Raw genomic sequence first — 22587 nt, 5'->3', positions numbered from 1 at the left:
GGGATGATCCTGCCGGGAGGGAGGGAGGAAGGGAGAGAGGGAGGGGGCAGAGCCACGGCGAGACGCCGCCACCGGGAGGGGGTCACCGGGGCGCCGCTGAGTCACCGGCAGCTCCGCGCACAGCCGGGCGGCCGCCCAGGTGCGGGGGGGGGAGGGGGGTGCAGGAGTGCAGACCCGCGGCCCTTCCCGGACCTGCCCGGGGGTGCAGGGTGTGCGGGCTGCGCTGCCTTTTAGCGCTGCAGAGAGCCAGTCCGGACCGCCCGGAGGAACAGGCCGGTCTGCGATCACCTGCTGAGGGGGAATCGCAGCCGCGGGTCTCCCTCGCCACGCCGGGTTTGGCGCAAGAGCCGCGGTACCAACGCGGGGAAGCACCGCGGAGCGCTGTCAGCACCGCGCCGTGACACCGCTCGGCCGCGACCCCGCGCCCCAGCTGAGCCCCCTGGGCGCGGCCACACGCGGGAGCTGGGCCTCTGCGCTTGAACAACAGTCAAGTTTCACTTTCCCTCTGCTATTTCAATGGCCTTGAAATCCAATCTTTCCCGAAGGGGACGGGCGGCATAGCTTCGTACAGTCAGGAGCAAATGTTTGATGTAATTAGCTCTGTGTTGGGTTCAGCTGTGATGGCTGGGGTTATGCCTGGTCAGGATGGAGAGCACTGGGGTAGAGCAGGTGTTCAGCTGGTTTGTACTGCTAGTCCTCATATTTGTTTATAATATATTCTGAAATTCTTTGCTTACATACATGAATTTAGAGGAATAAAGTCACAGTCATACTGTACACAACAGGTTGTATGCGAAGATGATTTCCATACGAATGCCATAGTCCTTGTGGAGAAATTATGCCTCTTGAAATGTGTGACTAGAAGATTATTTTAGAAAGATTTGGTTCCTGTTGTCAGGTAGCAACAAACAGATCAAAATTTTGCAGCTCTTTCAAACTTACCTCTTCCCATTTAATCCATAGGCCTTGTATTCATATAATTAGTTCATATTTTATTAAAAAAAAAAGCTCCCACAGAATCTGGCTTCTCCTGAACTTCCTGTTAAGTAGGTCCTAAAAGTTTATTTGCAGTTAGCTAACAAAAGAAGATCGGAAGGGTTCCAAGTCTCTTATTTCTGGAAACTTGATTTCCAAGTGAGCAGAAAATTGAATAAATAAACTTCTCCCTTGGTCCATCACCTCAGTATTACGGAAAGCAGTAAACTAAAACTAGAAAGTTTCTCCAAAACTTTAAACCTGGAGCCTTTCTGACTAATAGCCAACCTTCCTTGGATTTGTCTGGATAGCTAAATACCTGCTCACCCACCCAAGTCCTGATTATTACCTTCAATAGGTATCAGGGATAAGGGGGTAGCATTGCAGGTCTTTCTTAGTTATAAAATTGAAAAGCAGCATAGAAACATCTTTTTTCTTTTCCTTGTGGCTACACTGAAACCATTCTGATAGAATGCTAACCTGATGCAATATTTTTTTCTTCATGTTGCAACACTGTCTATAAAAAAAAAATCTCTTTGATTTATGCCAAAAGTCACTGCAACACTGTGAGTACCTGCTCAGAGGTCTGACCCGTGCTAAGCACTTTGTCCTGAGTTGCCTTGCACCAGTTATAAAACATATGTAATGAAACAGCTAATTAAAGTGAAGTTCATTGGGATATATACATATTTTTTATGTAATCAGACTTCAGAAACCATTTACTATTGTGTTTTAAGTACAGATTTACTCCTCCTTCCTAAAAATACATTTTATTTCTCTTTGTTATGTTCAAACACTAATAAAAACTAAATCATAACTATCTGGGTAAATGAGGTAAATGAGTTGTAAGAATGGCAGCAAACCTTTTCAGCTCAAAAGGAAGACTAGAAAAACAAGAAAAAGTGGTGTCTCCTGTCACCTGTAGAATCTTCCACTTAAGGCCCGGAACATTTTACCGTGTAATGGGATTAGTACAGATTTATTTGTCTGAGTCTGCTGCTAGCAATTGCTTTTCTTCCTAGTCTTTATACTCTCCTGCAAATTTTGTTGTGCGTTTGTATTGCATTAGCAGAGAATCTGTGAGCAAGAGAAATTTTAGAATGGCTCTTGTGGGACCTCACAATATTTGAACTGCAAAAATAGTTCAGAATAGTCCAAAGGGGTAATGTTCAGCAGTTACATATGCAGTCAGAGGTCATTATTCCAAAAGAGGACAGCATTGCATAATAAGACTCTATTACAGGACTATAAATAAAGCTTTTGTAAATGGCCAAATTATTTGTAATGGCTGTGTACCCAATACAGGTATTTTTGTAAATGTTAGCCCACGTTCACATTATTAGTGAGCATCATACATTATCAATGTGTTTCTGACAGAAAATACAGTGGCTTTGCCCTTCTGGCAGGCACCTAATTCTTTTTCTCAATCAGTTTCTATATGGTACACTTTAAAAAATCCTACTCATGATTTTTCATAAGTACATATGGTTTCGTCCCACCCCTGTACTTGTCTCTCTCAAATCTCCTCAGATATACTAAAGATATATGAAGAGCTCTACTTGAAATAGTCCTAGGAAAAGACTAGAAGGAACACTTATGGTGTGATTTAACCGCAGCCAGCAACTAAATACTATACAGCTGCTCGCTCGCTCTCCACCCTCACCTGCACTGATGGGGTGGGAAGGAGAATTGGGAAAAGGTAAAACTCAGGGGCTGGGATATGAACAGACTGATAATCAAAGTAAAGTAAAATATAATATAATAATAGTGATTAAAAGGGAGGTAGCAAAAAGAGAGGAATAAAGCCCAGAAAAACCAAGTGATACACAAGACAACTGCTCACCACTTACTGACCAAAGCCCAGCCTGTCCCTGAGGAGCAATCAGCCCCTCCCAGCCAACTCCTCCCAGTTTATATACTAGGCATGACATTCTATGGTATGGAATATCCCTTTGGCCAGTTCAGGTCAGCTGTCCTGACCATACTCCCTCACGGCTTTTCGTGTGTCTCCTTGTTGGCAGAGTATGAGAAAAAGGAAAGTCTTTGACTTAGGGCAAGTACTGCAGAGCACCAACTGAAACATCAGTGTGTAATCAGTATGATTTTCCTACTAAATCCGAAATGCAACACTGTACCAGCTACTAGGAAGAAAATTAACTCCATCTCAGCCAAAACCAGGACAACTGGTCATCTAGCCTACCTTTGTATCTCAACCTAGTGTTAAAAAGCTTCAACAAATGAGACTTGACAACCTGCTTTGATAAGCCAATAGTAGGGAGAGGTAAGTACAGGACAGTATATTTCTTTATTCCTGAAGTAGTTAATTAAGATGACTCATTCTGTTTAAATATTTAAGAATGGAACTTGGGAAATATCCTTCTGTTAGGCTATGGCTGATCAGAGGATTTGGACTCCGTTGAACCACTTTTGAGTTTGGGAGCTCCATATCCTGCTGTGACACTGGGGAGGGTTTAGCTTCCAGGGCTACCAGTTTGGAAGAAAAGAAAGGGACCTCCTATGTCTTGATGTAAACATCCAATTAACTACTTTTTTTTATGGTGGTACTTGGATATCATATCTGACTCATCCCAATAAGAACTGTAGTAGATCTATTACGAACTGATGGTAATTGTTGGGCGCTCACTGTGGTTCATGGTACTCCAGTCAAGACCTCATCAGCCCTAAATCAATGGAAGCCTATACTTCACATGTTTTGTCATTGGCAATTCCCTTCATACTGCTCAGCACAATGTTTGCTTTTTTTGCAATAGTGCAACACTGTTAACTTCTGCTGGGTTTGTGATCCAGTATAACACCGTGTCCTTTTCTGCAGGGATGGACGCCAAATGAGTTCATAGAATCATTTAGGTTGGAAAAGACCTTTAGGATCATTGAGTCCAACTGTTAACCCAGGACTGCCAAGCCCAACACTGAACCATGTCCCTACGTGACACATCTACACGACTTCTAAATACCTCCAAGGACAGTGACTGGATAAAGGATGGACATGCTCCTTAGCCCTCCTTTTGTTGCTAATGTATTTATAGAAACATTTGTTTCTGTACATTTGTTTATTGAGTTATAAATTTTTATTGAGTTATAAATTTGTTTATTACGTTGGCAATATCAAGTCAAATTTCACAGGGACACAAGGTTACCTTTAAAAAAGGTGAATTGTTTAATGATTTAAAAACAGAATTGAAGCATTTTTAAAGCCTATAACATAAACATTTTACAGTGTTAGCAGTTATGACTTGTGCTTGGTATATGAAAATGAAATTCATTTTTTGATCATTGGAACATATGTTTGTAGTTAGGCTGAAGGAGAGGCAAAAAGTAAACAGTATAAGCAGTATGAGGTTATGGTTTAAGTCTGACTCCTTTTATTATCTAGAAGTGTTGTTTGTAACAAGGTGGATTTAAAAAAGAATTACTTTAAGCTAGACAATGCACTCCTGAAGTTAAGAGAAGAATCTAGTGATAGCTTTAAAATGTCCAAAGTGACCTATTCTGAGGTCAATGCCTGGTCTGCCTGTCCCTGCCCACACTCCCAGGACTCCCACCCACCCTGGCCATGGTTCAACACTCCATATCAACTCTCAAGGCCATCTATCACTGCCCCAGCAACACCACAGCCCTGCTTTTGTCTGGCCATGGGCCCCACTGTCCTGAACCCTGACCACCTGTGGGCTGACTTCCCAGTCTGGCTTCAGTGACCTTGTCACTATGGAGTCACTCAGTGATCACAAGGCTGTATCTGACCCTGGTTACCCTCACCAGGCCTGGCCCCCCTCACCAGGCCTGGCCCTGTTTCACTTCCTCAGCTCAACCTCAGAGAAGCCTCAGCAGTGCCACAGACAAGGCCAGGGGGCTGCCCTCAGTTGCTCCCAGCCTGCCCTCCTCCTTTGTGGGTGGTGAGAAGAGCCCTGGCTGGTGAGACCTTGCCTGCCATGCTGACCCACACAGGGAACCCCCAGCTCCCACCAAACCCTGGCATGGCAGACAGGTATGGAGAAGGCAGAGCCAGACTCTTGTCACAGATGAGGACTGCAGTGCCAAGAGGCAGCAGTAGCAAGGTGCACCCAGAGAATGTCCAGTTGGGCTTAAGCACGGCATTTTCCAGCATCAGGGTGGTGAGCACCAGAGCAGACTGCCAAGAGAGGTCAAGGAGTTTCGTTCCTGGAGCTTTTCAAAATTTGACAAGGCCCTGAGCAATCAAGCTTTGAAGTTCAGCTTGTTATGAATAGCAGGTTAGGCCAGATGAACGTCAGACACCCTTTCCAACCGGGACTGTTACGTGAATCTGTACACTGCTGAGAATGGCAAATTCTCTGAACATGCAGGCATTTCTACAGGAATTTCATTACAGCCCCAAAAGTCTGTTCCTCCTCGTGAATTCACCAACTTTCTTTTAGCTTGCTCCTCAGTTTCTGTCTCTCTTTCTACTTAGGCATATATTTGTTTGGCCAGTGGATTTTTTACTCAACTGCTGTCATACCCCTCATACTTTGTCCCTTTCTGCTAAGGATTTTATCCTACATGCCTTAAATTAAACTCTTGAGTGTCAACAACTAGTGATAAATATCTGAAGACTCCACAATTTTGGAATCCAGTGCCAGATTCATAGAGATACTAAAATTATTTCAGTACAATACATACATAACATATATATAAATCAATAAAATAGTAAGAATGCTTGTTACAATTTCTGTTAGTTGACATTACATTGTCCAGGTGTCACAGGAAAAAAACCATACCTGGCCTATACATGTGGTTGGATGTGTTGGAGCACTGTGGGAGAATGTCCGTACATATAGGGTACCGTTAGGAACTTCCATCAGTTCTCAAGCCAGATGTAAATTAGGGAGAGACACATGGAAGTAGTTGCATGCCTACATAGCCAGTCATTTGTGCTTTGCAGTATGCCTGGGGTAAAATGAGAATTTATTTCTCCCACATCCCAGTGTTAACATTTTGACTTGAAGACCATGTATTTGTTAATACAGTAAATCTAGCACAAGGCAAATAAAATATGTATGCCACAGTGCATCATGCTCTCAGAAGATATTCTGGCTGCATTTATGATTCAAGGAGATTAAATAATGCTCAAAATAAGCATCCTACCTTTTTTTCAGTGTTTGTCCAAATAGTGCAGTTTCCTAAGAATTTTTCCATTTCTACAAAAAAAACCCCAAAAATTGAACTGTAGAGGCCTAACTATTCACTTTTTGTCTCTTAATCCCACAAGAACAGAGCCAATGTGAGCAGTAATAGATTTCAAAGGTGATCTAAAATGCCTCTATTTTGAATACACAGACATTCTGGAGTGACTTAAATGACCTACATAAAGGCATGAAAAATCACATTCTTTCTCTTCAAACTATACAAAATGTTTCAAGCAAATCTTCCTTGAAATATCCTTTTAAAATTAATTTCCTGAATTGGCTGGTGATGAGGAATGTAAAATATTTCTAGATTCCCAAGCTTGCTTATCTGAAAGATAGGAAATCTTGATAGTGCTATCTTTTCTTCACTAATGCAAATGCCTATATTTAACACTGCACATAGTTTTAGAAATTTAGATGTGCACATTTATTTCAATCTCAAATATTTTAGAGATATTGTGTGGAAGACTGTTTCAGATTATTAGAATTGAAAATTTTTAGACTGTTTGGTTAACTCTCACAGAACAAATTTTTCAAATTTTCTTTTAGTTGCACTAACAATGAATTCAGAGCTGAAGATTATTCAATGCCAAAATTGAATTACTATGAGGTATGATTTATATCTTAATACTGGGAGTTCACTGTCTTGCTAGGAATAATAGGATTTAGAAAAAGGCCCCAAAACAGCATTTTTACTTGAATTACTCTATCAGATCTATGATCCAGCAATAAGAGTGGAAAATCTGCAAGACTCCTTCCATTGTTTATACAAAGAGGATGAATTCTTTCAGCTCTGCCAATTAAAGACAATTTCAAACAACTTCAGCACCTTTAGGATAATTTTGGAATAGTATTAGTGAGTGCACTTCCATTGTTTGCTTCCATGGTTACGTCTGGCACAGTAATTTTAACAGTTTAGCAACAGACAAAGCATGCTCAGAAATTTTCCTCTTTTAAATGCTTCCTTTCCTATACACTGGAGCCTGTGAAGGGCATTTTCTTTTCCATGTCCTAATTACCATAAATATTTTGAAGATTGTTCTACAAACTCTGTTTTGTTTTCCAAATCATTAGCAATGTTAAAAACAAACCTTCTGACAAAAATGTTGGCAGAAGCTCAAAGACAATTCCTAGTTCATCAGAAGCCCTTGCTTATGCAAAGGAAGCTGTATGGGGTCCTTTACATCCCGTGCACTTGCCAAAGCACGTGAGGCTTAGTGCATGACATTCCAGCCGTGTTTAGGTTTTTTATGTGCAAATCATTTAGACAAGACCAATTAAAAGTTAAAATCAGCTGAATCAGCAGGGAAGAAGGATGAGACAGTACTTTTTGAGGTAAAGAACTGCTAACAGTCTGCTTTAATAGGATTCTGTACAGACCACGTACAAGGAATCATGGGCATCAATGGCTATGATGCTTGGTTTGTAAACATCTGTAAAAGGCCTAGACAGCTTCCGCATGAGTACAAAATGCAAGGGAAAAAATAATAATAGAATCATAGAGTGGTTTGGGTTGGAAGGGACCTTAAAGATCATCTAGTTTCAACCCCCTGCCATGGGCAGGGACAGCTTCCACTAGACCAGGCTGCTCAAAGTCCCATCCAACCTGGCCTTGAACACTTCCAGGGATAGGGCATCTGTGACTTCTCTGGGCAACCTATTCCTGGGTCTGACCACACTTATAATGAAAAACTTCTTCCTAACATCTAATCTAAACCTGAAAAAGTAAAATCTAAAGCCAATCCTCCTTTTCCTATTACTACATGCCCTTGTAAAAAGTCCCTCTCCATCTTCCTTGTAGGCTCCCCTTTAGGTACTGGAAGGCTGCTATAAGGTTTCCCCGGAGCCTTCTCTTCTCCAGGCTGAACAACCCCAACTCTCTCAGCCTGTCTTCATAGCGAAGGTCCTCCAGCCCTCTGGTTATCTTCATGGCCCTCCTCTGGACTCGCTCCAACAGGTCCATGCCCTGCTTATGTTGGGGCCCCAGAGCTGGGCACAGTACTCCAGGGGGGGAATCATGAGAACAGAGTCAATGGAGAGAATCACTGGCCTTGACCTGCTCGCCACGCTTCTTGTGATTTAGCCTAGGATGTGATTGGCTGTCAGGGCTGCAAGTGCACATAGCCAGGTCATGTTGAACTTCTTGTCAACCAACACACCCAAATCCATTCTCTACCCAGCCTGTACTTGTGCTTGGGATTGCCCCGAACTAGGTGCAGGACCTTAGACTTGACCTTGTTGAATTTCATGAGGCTCACAGAGTCATCTCTCAAGCCTGTCCAGGCCCCTCCAGGTGGCATGCCTTCCCTCCAGCATGTGGACTGCACCACACAGGTTGGTGTCACCGGCAAACTTGCTGAGGGCGCACTCGATTCCACTGTTTATCATTTTACCAAGCTTAGCAACTAAAGAGAACACTTGAGTAAGGGCTCATGAGTTCACACTTCACTAGAGCATAAAGAAGAGCGTTTCTCTCCAACCACTGTTAAGGTGATTCTCACCTCGGGTTAATCAAGTAGTAACGGTCAATGTCCCATGAATTAATTTACTGACAGATCTGTTCACCTTGTCATCCAAAGGATCCTTCTATACAGCTCTATAGAGGCCCTCAAAGGTCTGAATACTACAGCTTTAATGCAGTGTTTCCACATGCCATAAATTCTTAATATGAAGCTAACAAGCATCTAACAACAACTCCTACACAGGTAAAAATATCTTCCCATACCAAAAACCCAAAAGGATGCGGTATTTCTAGGACAATATTTTGAAGATGAACCTGGTCATTTTGAGTTTTGACAATATTTTCCAAACAGCATTGTGTCCTTTTACAAAGTTAAGATTATTTCTTCTGAGCTTAATTTATAAAAATGTCTAATGTTATTTTCAGTTGTGCCAAAGAAAGGAAATAACAGAGACTTTGTTTAAACAGCAAATTTTCTCATTGAAAGTGGTCATGCACAAGATAATTCACCATTACTGTGCAGTTACAGGAAAACTATGACAGGGTTTCAGAAATAATGTGGCGTTGTTGCCTGTGCATAGCAATTAGTTAGTGGCCTAGTTCAGCTGAGAGTTTCAGTGTCTTATAAAATGTCCAAAGAATAGCTGTCCTAGTTAACATAATTGACTGCAAGGGACAGTTGAAGGGCACAGTTTATTTATTTCAGAAAACATTAACCAAAAATTAAATAAATTTGGGCTATAAACAAGCTCTAGGTTGAAATATGAGTAAATGGGAAATTCTAGGTAGAGTATATGAGGTGGACTGATAAAAACGTTACTCCACAGCACTAGATATCTTAGCTGGCAAATAATCAGATTCTTGCTTAAGGTTGTGAGCTGTTTTATTGATTCATACTAACAAGAAGAGATATTCTGAAGAAAAACATTACTCAAAATATCTTTGAGTGTTTATATAAAATAAATAAATAAATAAATAAATAAATAGAGCTACATACCACTACTTGTTATTTTATCCTACCACTACTGCTTGTAGAGTCCTCATAACTCTTTAATGAATGTTCACACCATGGGTTTCCCATAAGACATGTCCCCAAACCTCTAAATCTCATTAAAAACAGAATGTTCTTGATTTTCAGCAAATCCCCCCTCTATCTTTATAGCCCATGCAGTCTGTGCTGCAACATGGCTCAGAAGGAAGGCACTACTAGGGGAAGGAGAACAGCTACAATGGCTCAGTGGCCTCTTTCCTAAGTGGCCTTAAGTAAATTAGAGTAATCCATTGTGTATGCATAATATTTGGATTAAATATAATCTGCCATTTTGTTACCCACTCACTTGCTATTGCAAGGACTTTTGAAACTGCCTCCCTCCTGCAGCTGTAACTGTACAGTGAGACTGTGTTTTGCCAAGCTCTGTCTGGCAAAGAAAACAAGTTTCATGAGTCAGAAGAGACAAGACTTTCTCAAAATCCTGGTATCATGTGTCTTTTCTGTAATTCTTGGAATAGTTCTCATGAACTTGCCCTGACGGTGAACAAACGCTACAGGTGACATTTGTGATAACTGAACTAAGGGTACAAGTATTATCCTTGTTCCCTACAAAGTGTGAGCTCCCCATTCTCTGAAAACCAGTGCTTGTTCTACTTCTGATACCCATAATCTTTGTTCAAACCACAGAACCTCCATTGTCACAACTGTTTTAATGGTTGGTTGGCCAACACTAACCAGGACTGCAGGACGTGCATATAGTGTGCACATGGGCTGTGCTGTGGAGAACGATGGCAATTCACCTCTGCACTACTCAGCTGCTCATCTGTATGAATCAACTTGGCATTAAAAAGCATAACAGTGATCCTACTGTACTGTGCTAATTCTGTGTGTTAGAAGCACTGGTCTACAGAGAGGCAATTATGCATTTATTGTGGCTGTCCATGAAGTGGTTATCATATTCAAGCCCTGTATGCTGCAGTCCCAATAGATGCTTATTCTGACGTAAATTAATAAACAGGAATAGATCATAACAGTTTGCTAGTTGATGCCCTAGCAGAAGTTGAAAGAAGCAAATAGAAAACAGAACATAAAGTGTTTTGACAAATACCTTCAAATACATCTGCATGAAGGATGAAGAAAGGCAACAGGCTTCTAGCCATGCAGACCTGTCCCAAAGCAAATCGAGTTAGTGTGGCATAATGAATGTGGGCTATGTTCCCAGAAATCATAGTGTAGCTGAAGTGCCTTTGTCATAAGGTTTAGTATCTGTTTATCTTTAGTAATGCAGACTGCAGGTGGTGGATTTGGACATTAGGAAACCAAAAAGGGATATAGGTGGTACTATTAACATATGTTAGAGAGAAATGTCAGTATTCTTTATCACATGAAATAGTGTTTTTCCATCATAAGATGACAGATCTTGCCTCCTAAAACAGTCACCTAAAGGTGGTAGGCTTTTTTTCCTTTTGTTACTAGACTAACCCTTAATTTAAAAAAAAATTAATTAAATGCTTCCAGTGCAAGACCCCCCTAATTTATTTTTTTTTCACTGTGTGATGTAGATACAACAGTAATTAGTGAAATTTAGGTGGACTGGAAAGGAGTTTTGCTGAAGGCAGGAGGTAATGGACCACATAGTGCATTCATAAAATAGATAACTGAATAGGCAGCATCTTTCTCTGTAATTCTTGTAACTGACTGTAGGTTTTCACTTGAAATGTAGGTTTTCATAATGAAATTATACTGTATACCTGCTTTTATTTCTCTGATCATGTGTGCCTCAAAACTGAGCTAATTTGATTTCTTTCTTGCTGAAAATATATTTATTCCAACTAAGTCAGAATCCAGTGTGCGTTCTAGACCCCAGAGGAATTGTTTGTTCTTAGAATCAGCTGTGCAGTGAGTCCAGACTCAGGCCTTTGGACAAATTGTTCAGCTGAAAGGGGGAGGGTAACTTCCCTATATTACAAGGTGTCTATTTTCATTTATCTTTAAATAATATCTCAATTTAAATGGTATGTGGTTCTCAGGTCAAATCTTGGTATGTTCAGTTTTAGCCATAAGGTCACGTTATGTTTGGATCCTTAACAGAAGGTGTGAGAAGTATAATCTACCTGTCAGAAGAGCACTACTGTAATTATTGTGTCCTAATGAGCATGACAGTGCAAAGATGCACTGACAGCATATGTTTTAATAACATGTAGCCTTTGCACAAGATTTAAGCTTCAATATTTTGCAAAGACTAAGTGAATAATCTTCATGTCACCTACCTGGAAACATGTAGCTATGCTTTTTTACTTTCATTTTGTAAAGCATTATGCTGATTGTTAAGTAGCCTGAATTTCTTGTGGTTTCCAGAATAAGCCAAGGGCTTTTCTAGAACGATGCCTTTAAATGATTTAGCAGCTTTCATATACACTTAGCTAGTGTATACGAAAAGACATAGCCCCTTCCCCTTTGAGTTTTAAATCTGAGGTCCTCATACAGCAACATTTCTCCAAGTATTGTATTTTTATATGTGTGAGAGGTTCACATTAAACTTCCACTGGGAAATATTTACAGAAAGACCACACCTGCTGAGCTTCAGCCTTCTGGCAAGTGCACTATAGAGGCCTAATGGGAATTCATGGAGAAGAAAGGTTGCCTGCATTTAAAAAGGGTGGGAACTCTCCAAGCTCTGAAGCTATGTGCAAGTTTATATTTGGATAACCCAACAGCTATGCATATAAATTGTCAGGGAAAACTAATGTACATGTGCAGTATATCAAACATCTTGTTGTCTCAGCTATGCCTTTCATATGCACCAAAGTGCACATTCGTTGCTGAAGGTTGTATGCAATGAGACATTTAGAGTTTAAAAGGACACATTGTTTGAATGTATCTGAATGCAGAAACCAGTGACTCACTTTCTTTAGTAACTGGGTAGCACTTTTTGTGTCCTGGCAAGGATTTCTAGAGTAATTTGTAATCAAGCAATCCTGAGACAGTACAAAATAGAATTTAATATTGAAATTTAGAAGAAATGAAATGGAAGTGCTATCCCAGCCACAGCCTCAGTTTCTAATTTTTTTCCCCAGCCACAATTTTTTTTCATGGAACCTACTGTAATGTATTTTTAAGAAGCTATGTCATGTTTTATAAATGAAAAACACTATGAATGAAGTATATATGTCTTGTTCATTAATTCCATACTACAACTTTAAATTTCACATTACTTCTTTCTTGTTTTTTCTGAGTACAGACATTAATGTCTTCATACCAGCTTTGGCATGGTATATGTTATTTATGTCCTAAAGTTGTTCCAGTTGTCTTAGTAAGACTGGGTGCTCTACAGCTCTTGCCAGCCTTGTAGTGGCTCTCAGTCCCCTTGCCCTTCAATCACCCCAGACTCCTTAACAGGTCTGTTATTTCATTTGGGGTTAAGGTACAGCATGTCTCATAGTTTTAGCTTCTCAATCTTCTCCCTTGCTATAGATGGTATTCATACCAATTTATAGCATGATGAAATTTCCCTATATTTTCTAAAAATATGTTTGCTATATCAAAATAACTTTTCTCAAATGGCAATACAGATTCCTGAGCACCATAAGTTTAATTCAAGATATAATTAAAAAACTGCATGAAGTGAAAACTTTAAATCTGCTTTTATATTCAGCTTTTTATTTTTTTTCACTCTTAACCACATACTGTAACAGCCTGCTCGTTTCTAAAGAGCAGTGATCGCGTCTCCTGCAGAGGCTGCTTCACTACGAACTCCCTCCTGCAAGGTGCTGATTGCTCTGGCCCTCGCTCATTGAAATCCTTAGATACTTAGCTACTGGACTAAGATCAGTGTCTAATACTTTTCAGGATATATAGCTTTGCTCCAAGAAGGATCATTCATTCTTTGCTCCTGTCAGAGGATAGGTCCTAAATAAAGGAAATAATTTAGTCTTTGGTTATCTGGCAGGAGAGAGATTATCACACTAGACTGGAGTACCTTGAAGTCAGCTCAATTTACAGTATCCCATCTGCTTTGCTCTATAATGGTGTTAAGATTATGATAAGATGTATATTTCTGTGTTAAATTAATAACAAAAATCAAATGTTTTAACTTTACTATTATTTCATCAAGCAATAATGCACTGGGAATTTAGCCAGTATATTAAAAACATAGCCAATAAATCCTACATTATTTTATAATTAAGCTCATAGATGTATGTGGACTGCATAGAAAAACAGTGAAATAATTGATTCATGTATGTAATTACTAGTGTACCAATAAAACAAAAACCTTTTCTTGGAAGATAGTACAACTCTGAGTTAGGACTTAAGCAGTAGTTTAATGGGTGTACTGAGAGAAGAACAGTGAACTATTTCAAATACACTGGGGCATGTTCTTCAGGAAAGGAAAAATTTTTGATTATTTACACTAATATATAAGGACCCCCCTTACATAGGCTTGCCTCACTTCAGCCAACTGAAGTAAAGGTCTAAAGCCTGAGCCATTTCAGGCAAGCTGCAAAGAGGAAGAGGTGTTATCCTCTGGAGTCAGGATCTCAAAGAGTTTTCTTAAGGATGACCATAAAACCGTGGCTTTCACTACAGCACCATTGCATTGCTGTTGCTCTCAGGAGAACAAACTTATTCTCCACAGCCACACCATCTGGTAAACTGTTGTGACAAGACAAACCTTTCTTATGCCCCAAGAGAGGGAGTGAACTGTACATCCTGTTGGTAACATATAGAAGTGATCTATTTCTGTAAGTACACACTTATTTAATACATATATACTTAAATAAGAAGGATCGTAAAGACGTGTGTAGTAGATCCACTGATTGTAGTCCCTAAAGCCATGGTTTGATGTGCAGTGGTGCCACTCCAAGTCACTCACTTCTGTAGCTGTAGCTGCTTGTGGAGGCAACACAGTAAAGCAGATCGGCAGCTCAATTTAATTAAATTTAACTGTTTTCCACTGTATTTTTGCTAACTCAAGTAATTATCCACACTCTGTATGACCCACATAGAGCTATATACCAGTATGTAGAATTGATACAAAAAGGCTGAGGGTTGGAATACCAACAATATCTTCACTTGGCAGTGGCACTACATGGTATACTTGTCCCTGAGGTACCAATGGAAACTCGCGAATTTGTTTTCAGTGTTGTCCTGGTTAGAACGGCTGGGACCAATTCATCCCTGGATGAGTGTAACCCAAAACTGTGTATTCTATAGCCTCCATGCCATTTCCCAAAAACTGCTGTCAGTAGAGGCCTGCAAGGTGGGAAGATGTTCCTGTACCCTTTTATGGAATTCCCTGCTCTGATATCCTTATATGGAATTCCCCGCTCTGATACCCTTATATGGAAGAGGGACTGAGCATCCGCATGCCCTTTTATGGAATTCCCTACTCTGAGGGAGGGACTGAGCACTCCCGCCTGAACTGGAGAGTATATAACTGGGAGTTTCAGAGCCTTGAGGCTCTCTCGTGGGATCCAGAGGAAGACTCCAGACCACTGCCTTCAACTAGACTGAGACCACCACCCTCGACTGGACTGCAATCACCACTTCTGACCAGACTGCAGCAGCTCTCCCACCAGCAGGTTTATTCCCTCTCCCTTTGCTTTGGACTCGGGGGGTGGGCCAAGGTACACCACTCTTGTTCATACCCTAGGGTGCTGGTTTATACATTTGGGTTTTGTGGGTTAAAACCAATTGTCTGTCTGTATAATTGTACTTATTGCATTATTTTAATAAATTGTTATTCTGACTTATAAATCTCTCTTTTGAATTGAGTTCATTTTCCCTTGCTGGTTAACTTTTAAACCAGCACAAGTGTAAATGGAAAACAATAATTAAAAAAGACCCTTTCTAGGTACACAAAAGAACTTTGTAGTTCAGACTCTGAAATGGACTTGACTTTCTGCCAGAGAACCTGCCTGTGGACATGAGCAGTCTTGCAATTACTGGCTGTTCCATTTTGTCTGCAAATACATTGTTGTAGGGAATGTTGCAAAGATACGTTTCTTAAGTTTGTAAAGTAGTTGCACGAGAAAAGCTGGACAGGCAAGAGGGGCTGGAATGAAAAGCAAAAACACTCAGAAAGGACTGAAGTTATTAAGGCATAACATGCTATGTTATGTGTATTGTTTTGTGTCTTAGGAATGGACTTGCATGTATTTGCAAATACTATTTACTTACTATTCTGCAGTGAGGGCACTTGTCCCTTAACTAATTTCACTCTTGAGTTTTAGCTTTCCTGTGACTTCTTACATTTCCCAGGTGCTGGAGAAGTGATTCCTCTGCAGCCCATTGTGAAGACCACAGTGAGGCAGGCTGTCCCCCTGCAGCCCACAGAGGTCCACAGTGGAGCAAATACCCACTATGGAGCAGATATCCCACAGAAGAACTCAAAACAGAGCAGGGGAATGCCTGAAGGAGGCTGTGACCCTTTGGGAAGCCCATGCTGGAACATGCTCCTAGCAGGACCTTGTGGCCTCATGGAGAGAGTAACCCATGCTGGAGCAGGTTTGCTGGCCCTATAGAGGACCCATGCTGGGGCAATCTGTCCCTGGAAGGGACCACACAGGAGCTGTGAAGAACTGCAGCCTCTGGGGAGAAGCCACGTTGGAGAAGTTCATGAAGGACTGTCTCCTGTGGGAGAGACTTCACACTGGGCAGGGGAAGAGTGTGAGGAATCCTCCCTCTGAGGAGGAAGGACAGGCAGAAGCATGTGATGAACTGACCACAACCCCCATTGCCCATCCCCCTGCACTGGTGGAGGTGAGGAGGTGTAGAATTTGAGAGTGAAGGTGAGCCAGGGAAGATGGAGAAGTGGAAGGAAGGTGGTTTTTAGATTTGTTCCTATTTCTCATTATACTCCTCTGATTTGATTGGCAATAAATTAAATTCGTTTCCCTAGGCAGAGTCTGTTTTTCCCATGACCAGTAATTGCTGAGTGATCTCCCTTGTCCTTATCTTGACCCAGGAGCCTTTAATTTTATTTTTTCTCCCCTGCCCAGGTGAGGAGGGGAGTGATAGAAAGACTTCTGTGGGCATCTGGTGTCCAGCCAGATATAACCCACCTCGGTCAGCAAGAAGACATTTGGTAAGTGCAATCTTTGGGCATGTGACAAGACAGCATTTGTAATGTTATCCAAAGAATCTGTAGTGATTTAAAATCCTATTGTAGTTTCTGTATCACTAGTTTCATTATTTGATTAAAGTCCAGCAGAGCATTAAGGATTACATTTGACTGAGCATGAATGATTTACAATTAGTTAGAAAAAATAAAGGTATTAAGGAATGTGCCAGGTTAATTTATTTGACAAATGAGTGTAAAGCTACTTACACAAACATTTCAAAACAGAGAAGCACCTGGTTCATAATGTATTTTGTAGAAGCAATGAAAAAAGTAATTATAGAGAATTGTAAAAACGTTGCCAGAAGGTATAGCTAAGATCTAGCTCACTAGGAATGCAGGGGCTGACTTCCACTTCACAGTTGTGCTGGGTCCCTCCCGTGACTGACCCACCAGGTGACAATCAGTAAGCTGAGGAATCCAGAGGTAGGGAAGATATAACCTATACTTGGCAGTTAGGGCATGGTTTGGTATCCAGCCTGGGTTTTGTATGAGGGGATAATTGTAATTCATTTGTATTACAGTATCTGCTAATGCCAAGCTTTTAGTATTTTTCGAGTTTAATGTCAATAATACTACAGTAATGTTGATATCTATCTTTTTAAAATACTACCCGTTTTTAATTTGTTTATGTTGGCGACATTTGTTATTTTACAGTAGTATAGGAAACACCTAGTGGTGACTGATTTAAGCCCCTTGCTGTCTGTTTTTACTTGATCATGATATTGCTTTGTCAACAGGACCAAGAGCATAATGTGCAGCATTGCAAATGTAAAGAAATAAACTTTTCCAAAAAGTCCAACTATGCAGTTTTGTTTCGGTGGGTATTGTTGGGTTAGGTTGTCACATTCAAGTATTATAAAGCATCCATATGTTCCATACCTATGACTTCACATAGATATTGTGTTCCACATATTTTTACAGTCCTAAGCATTTTAGTTAAACTTCTAAACTTTGAAGAAAAGCTATGCTAGGCATCTGGCCATACTGAAGTGGGAAGACAAAGAGGTAATAACCCTTACAGCTGATAATATTCAATCATTTCTAACTTCCATTAAGGACAACGTCCTTTCTTTTGTTCACTTCTTCAGCATAGAGGCTATGGCCTCTATAGATGGGATTTTTTCCAAATATCTTCTTAGCAGGTGAGGACAGGCAGATTATAGGAAAGGCAGTACAAATGGAAAGTATATCAATGCTCATCTGACAAATAAACAAGCCATGATTTTACCATGGAAACTGCACAGGCGATCTCTTCACTTCTGCTAGTCTCACTCAGTGAGGCCCTCTGCAGACACAGGATCTGAATCCCTGCTTCTCTCTGCATACCTTGGGTCTTGAAGATGGTATTTTTTATGCTCCCTAAAGAAGGTGTGCTTCACTTTGCAGTCCTTGACTCTACCAGGAACTGCATTTCCCACAAGGAGCAGAAACACCTCTTTTGTTAAAAGAACAGTGCCCTGCTAAGAACGTGTCTAGAGGCTGGCCACATATCTTCCCCTGAGAGATGTATATTTATTTTTTTCCCTAATCTTTGCTTTATAATTCTCATTATTAAAATGATAAAATGATCGAGGACTTCATCTAATCAAAGGCTCATCGTCAAAAGCAGACATGAATTGAGGGAGGCCAAGGTCTTAACCTGCAGTCTGACTTCACCCTCCCACATAAAGCTTTTGCCTAAACTTGCAAAAGCTCCCCATTGCACCAGAAAAGGGCACAGCATGGTTTCTGGCCTCTCCCAGAACTACTTCTGTCTGTACCTGGGAATGGTCAGGGGAAGTCTGAGAGTTTAGCAATGAGTCATTCTCCTGCTTGGGACTTCTGAGTCCAGTCAAACCTACAGGTTTCAGTCCTCCTAAAATGCAGTCATAGATACTATTTTGAATGGCTAATACTCCCCATCCACTTAATATCCTAGGGGTTACAATAGCTACCAAGTAATTTGGAGCCTTGTGCTCGCCTCCCTTCTCAGCCTGATGTGGCTTGATATCTTCATGGTGCCTTTCATATCTTCCATGTCTCACAAGAGTGCTTGACCAGCTGGGCTGAAATTACTGAAACTGCATGGCAAATAGGAACAGAGAAGGTAAGGAGTACTTTGATGTTCCTTCAGGTTCAGGTACCACCGAAGAGGGCTCAAGTGGACTTCAAGTAGGCAGGATTCTTAAACCTACGGCTTGATCTATACTCCCTTCAAAAATTACATGAGCTTACTAGGTTTGTCTAAGTTGGAGAGGAATTGCATGAGAAGCAAATCCTTTAATTCAAGACTGTGGACCCTATCATGTAGCAGAGCACTTAAATAAGACTGTTGGAACAACTGTACTTGGCCAAACCAAAAACCCCCTTAGCTCTAAACACAGGTGCCAAATGTGCATTAAGTACTCGATGAGCTCACAGTTTCCTGTAGCTCATGAAGGTGAACAAAAGGAAGCACAAGAAATAAGCATTCGTGTTCAAATGAAATGCTTGCCTGCACCCCTCAGAGAAGCGTACTTTGTTAGGACCAGCAGCAAAGAGCCAGAACTGCTGGAGACAATTCCTCATTAATTCATGGCATAATAGATGTTAAAAAATAAAGGCTTATTATCAAATTTTTTAAAAAATATGATTAATAGAATAGTCTGTTGGATCTGCATCTTCAAGATTCGGATATTGTCAGCAAATGTGTCTTCTGTAGAAAAAAGATATGCCCTCTTCTGGAGTATCAGGAGCTAGTCTTTTTACTCAGCTTGTTCCATTTTTGAGAAAATTTGCTGAGATCATCCATCTCAGTTCTCATGTCTCTATTGCGGGAGGTGTTTTTATGTCTAAAATATGTCAATAGCATCTTCCACTGTAAATAAAACTGTGCTCTCTGTCTCTTCTGCTGCCAACAAAAGTCAAACCAGGTTAAAAACCAAAGCAGTGACTATTAGGAAGCATTTTAGTGACAACTCCTGGAGTACTCCCTCGGTAAATGCTGGCTCAGGAGCTAACCAAGCTAGAGGAGGTGCATTTACATTAAAAGTCTGAAACAGATTTTGCTTCCATGAGTTTGTCCAAGCCATTTTTGATTTATGTGAATTTTTACTATCCACAACATTTAGGGAGTTTCACAGGTTAATTATGTATGCATGCAAAGGTACTTCTTTTGTTTATTTTGAATCTGTTACTTGCTTGTTTAATTTGATGTTGCTTCTATTGAAAAAGACAGTGAAAAATCATTCCCTATTTCCTATCTCTATACTACACAGGATTTTATAAACCTTTATCTTTTTCATCTAGATCAGCTGTTTTCAGAATGAGTTTTCCATTTTCTCATATTGAACCTGTGTGATACTTTGCATTTTTGTTGTTTCTATTCCCTTGATTTATTATATAATTTCTGAGATGGATGAAGAGAACTGCACATTGTATTCAAGATGTGGAAACATCTTAAATTTATTTTATGGTGGCATAGTAATGTTTTCCTTTTTTTGTTTCTCTATTCTTTCCTAATAATTCCTAACTTTCTGTCTGCTTTGACAGCTGTTCAACACTGAGGTGGTATTTTCATAGAACTATCTATTTATATGACATGATTTCAGACTGTAATGATAATCATTATTCTGGGTACACTGCTGTATATGTTAAGGTGAAATTGTTTCTTCCCATATATATCACTTTATGATAATCTCTACCAGATTTTATCTGCCGTTTTATTGCCTGGACACTCAGTGAGTATCAATCACATCATACTTGCTGTATATTTTTGCAGCTCTTCAAAATGGCCATCATTTTTACTTTACCTCAGCGACTAACTTAATACACCTGCAAACATTGTCTGTGGTACCTACTTTGTTCTTGAAGGCTTTCTTGGATTTAGCTATGTTGTAAGAGTTTGAAAGAAAAGGGTGCACTGAGAGAGAAAATCTTCAAGAAACTCATGCTCATGGGAGGAAAATGTTCCCCATTCTTCCTCTTCCACACTGGGCTCTGGCTCCTTTTAGAAGCAGAAGTCTCCATGGGGCTCAAAGGGGGATGCTTAGGTACTAGTGGTAACCTTTCCCATTTCTTCCCTAGGTAATTGGATGTCTTCTGCAGTCAGAGAGACCTAATACATCAGCCTTCATATATCATCTACATGAGCTAAATTGCCAGGAAAATTTATTATCTAACTTCTGAAAAACTCCCCGAGAAAACATACCATTTTCCCAGATGCCTAGACTTGAGAATGTAGAATGCCGTAGTCAGAGTAGATAAGCAAAAAGCTAAAGGCAAAGGTAATATATTAAAACTTGCTCTTAGTAAATTAAATGGGAATTTGGCTGTTTCCTTTAATGAATGACCAAATGCAGTCTTGGGAATGACAACCTCTCCCAAGCAGGCACAAGGATGCTGAAGTGCTCTCTTTCTTGTCCAGCATGCAGGTTCCCTGATTCCTTGCTTACTCTCTGCACCAACCTTCTCAGCCCTTTTCCCTTCTGGCATAGAGTTGATGTTGACCTTGTACAAAAAAGCTAATTTCTCACACATCTTCTTTCCTTTAACATCAACTCCTGCAGCCTCTATGCCGAAACACTATGACAAAGATTTCTAGTACTAGAAATCCTCTTTCTTCTGGGAATGGGAGCCAAGGGGGAATTTCTTACCTCTTCATCCCAAGCAGGCATGGGTTCTCATTTACTAAGCCCGTCCATGTTCTCAGGCACATATTCCCAGATTCATGAGTTTTCTCTGACTCCCTTCTGCCAAGCCCACTACATTCAGTGATTGATCCTCTATCTAATTTCACTAGCCACAGTTTTCTTTGTCAAAACTGTAAAGGGTCTTAATTTGCTGATATAATTTGTCTAGTTAATTATTGGGGGGTTTTTAATATGATTGATATCTCTGCCAGAATTGCTATAGCTATTAACAGAATTGTGAATAGTTCTTTAAAATGAAAAATGTTTAGATACATTATGGTACTCTGTTTTGCCCTTAATTATTAAAGTATTTTATATACTTTCAAATAATTTATTATTACGTGAGGAGGAGTTTGATAGCCAGACACAAGTATGAAGGTTTCCAAATTCAGATCAAAATCCATGCTCTTTTCACTTGAAACGTGAAATTACAAGTCTGAGTTTGACAGGAAATACTTACCCACACAGACAGCTATAAGAACAGTTACTGAGTAAGGCACTTATGTGATTAAATCAGCTCATGAAATACCCTGAATTATTTATTTTGTGTCTTGTTTTCAGCTACAATGTATGTGTTATAGCACAAAGATCTGACAGTTATGAGGCAAGTCTTAGTGAACTGGCAAAAAGAAGAGCCCTTTCCCATGGGTACAATCTAAAGTAGGATATCTTGAAGATTTCTTTATTATGCCACTCATTTATGTAAGAAGAGGTCAAACATGAATGACATTTATGTGGATTTTTTGCATTCTCCAAAATCATAAAGTGAGAGGATAGGCCTATAAACTACAGATTGCTGCTTAATTTTCTTTCTGTTAGCAGCTGGATAGTGTGGCAATTCTGAAGTTTACATAGACCTTTCACAGTTCACAGTGTAGCATCTGCAAAAGCAAGATCATGTACAGTCTTACTTTTGTTTTCCTTCTGTGCATAGGATTATCTTGTACTGGAATTCCAGAAGAGTGGAAAACAAGGAAGCAAAAGAAATACAAAACTATCATGAGAAATCTTGGATAAAAAGAGGGAATGAAAGAAAAAAAGAAAAGAAAGGAAAGAAAGGAGAAAAGAAGGGAGGGAGGGAAGAAAGGAGGAAAGGGGGAAGGCAGGGAGGGAGGGAGGAAGAAAAAAGAAAGGAAGGAAGGAAAAAGAGAAAGAAAGAAAGAGAGAAAGAAAGAGAAAGAAAGAGAAAGAAAGAAAGAGAGAAAGAAAGAGAAAGAAAGAGA

The 22587-nt window shown here is 40.2% G+C and overlaps 1 long non-coding RNA gene across 2 annotated transcripts in view; it reads left to right on the top strand.

Moving 5' to 3' along the window:
• Nucleotides 1-2541: 2541 nt before the first annotated feature.
• Nucleotides 2542-22587, top strand: part of LOC113973806 — a 29541-nt gene continuing 9495 nt past the window's right edge. For both annotated transcript variants that reach the window (XR_003536352.1, XR_003536350.1), the window contains exons 1-3: nt 2542-3256; nt 15854-16099; nt 16594-16679. This is a non-coding gene — a long non-coding RNA (uncharacterized LOC113973806). The remainder of the gene's footprint in view (nt 3257-15853; nt 16100-16593; nt 16680-22587) is intronic.

This window comes from Neopelma chrysocephalum, unplaced genomic scaffold, assembly GCF_003984885.1.
Source record: "Neopelma chrysocephalum unplaced genomic scaffold, ASM398488v2 Primary Assembly neopelma1_23b, whole genome shotgun sequence".
In the NCBI taxonomy this organism is placed as follows: Eukaryota; Metazoa; Chordata; class Aves; order Passeriformes; family Pipridae; genus Neopelma; species Neopelma chrysocephalum.
Note: the sequence above shows the minus strand (reverse complement) of the source record. Positions and strands in the feature narration are given on the sequence as shown.